Source organism: Coenobita brevimanus, unplaced genomic scaffold, assembly GCF_032717465.1.
Source record: "Coenobita brevimanus isolate Jiangsu-jjx unplaced genomic scaffold, ASM3271746v2 jjx.HiC_scaffold_2589, whole genome shotgun sequence".
Taxonomy (NCBI): Eukaryota; Metazoa; Arthropoda; class Malacostraca; order Decapoda; family Coenobitidae; genus Coenobita; species Coenobita brevimanus.
The window spans coordinates 297,686-299,552 of record NW_027643532.1 but is presented as its reverse complement, the minus strand read 5'-3'; positions in this window follow the sequence as shown (position 1 = coordinate 299,552).

The following is a 1,867-nucleotide window of genomic DNA, read 5'->3' as shown; positions in this document are numbered from 1 at the left end:
TATATTGAGAGCAAGAAGCTTGTAAAAAGACTAGTGAAGAGGAAGAAGAAGGAGGTAAACGATGATCTAGAAAGAAAAATTAATGCAAATTAATTTGAAAATAGGAACTTATTCTGGAAAGAGGTGCAGAAATGTAGAGGTGACAGTGGAAAGAATAATGAAAGAGGTAAGTAGTAGAGTATTAACCCTTGGGGATGAAGTAAGGACCAGATGGGAAGAATATTGTGAAAGCCTGGTGAATGTGAATGGAGAAAGCAAAGCAACTGTTTACATAATTGGTTTTGGGGGTGTACAGAGAAAGAATGCACAGTCAGGAAACGTGATACTCACAGAGGCGAAGAACGCTGTGAAGTGGCTGAAAATGGGAAAGCAGCTGGGGTTGATTAGCTATATGCAGAGATGGTTAAGTGTTGTGGAGAGAGTGGAATGAAATGCTTGTTGGAGATATGCAAGAAGGCATGGATGAGTGAAACTGTGCCAGTAGAGTGGAAGAAGGCAGTGATTGTACCCATGTACAAAAGTAAAGGTGAGCGAAGTGAGTGCAAGAATTAACTTGGCATAAGTCAATTGAGTGTGGTAGGGAAGGTATATGGGAGAATTATTATAGAAAGTAAGAGAGATATCAGAAGTCCTAGTAAGTGATGAGCAGGGTGGCTTAAAGAGTGGCAGAGGATGTGTGGATCAAATATTTGCAGTGAGACAGATAGCAGAGAAGGCTTGTGAGAAGGACCATAAGGTGTTTATGGCGTTCATGGATCTGGAAAAAGCATACAACAAAGTAGACAGAGAAGGATTGTAGGTTTTGCGCATGTACTTTATAGATGGCAAGCTGCTAGATGCTGTCAAGAACTTTTATGATTGTAGTGAGGCATGTATATGGGTAAGCAGGCATCTAAGTGAATGGTTCACGATCCATGTGGGCGTGCGACAAGGTTGTGTGATGTTCCCATGATTGTTCAGTATATATATAGATATGGATGGGGTGATGAAAGGTAAAAACACGACTAATGGGGAGATGGATGGCGTTGGTAAGGAATGACGATGGATGGAATATCTCGAATTTGCTGTATGCTGATGATGCACTGCTACTTGCAAATAGCAGTGAAGAACTTGGTAGACTTGTGCAGAATTTTGTAGATGTTTGTGAGTGTTGTGCCTTGAGAGTAAATATAGAAAAGAGTAAAGTGATGATGGTAGGTGGGGGCACTCACCATCCACTCATTTGATGTAGTGCTGCTCTCAGGTGTCTGCCCTTTCCTCTCCTCCATCCTTCTTTCCTTCCATCCTCTTCTTTCTTTCCTTCATTCTTTCCTTGTCCCTCTGCCTATGGGTGACTTTACACTCCCTCTTCTGTCTTTCTTTCCTTCATTCTTTCCTCTTCCTTCTGCCTGTGGGTGACTCTTCACTGAGTGACAAGCCAAAAGGTTTCCTGTGCACCAGGAAACCATTTGCTACGCAGAGTGGTAACCATATAACCAAATTTTGACACCTGGTGGTTTAGTGGGTAATTAAGGAGCACCAATCGGATTGAGCTGGTGAAGGCTTATATCCAAGGGGTGGTTGGGGTTCCTTCTCACGTAATGCCACTCAGGGATGAGTGAGGGTGGTCACTCTCATCTTAAAGGTCAGGACCAACTTGCCTAGCCCCAGGCTCATGCACTCCTCATGGGGCAACATAGGATTGGATGATGATGAATGAATGATGTAAAGTGATGGTTATGGAGAGAGAAGGTGACTCCCAGTGTGATGTTACAGTGAATGGAGAGAGACTGGAATTGGTGAGAAATTTCAAATACCTGGGTACAGTGATAAAAAAGAGAGGAAAATTTAAAAAAGAAGTGGAAAGTAGAGTGACACAAGGAAGGAA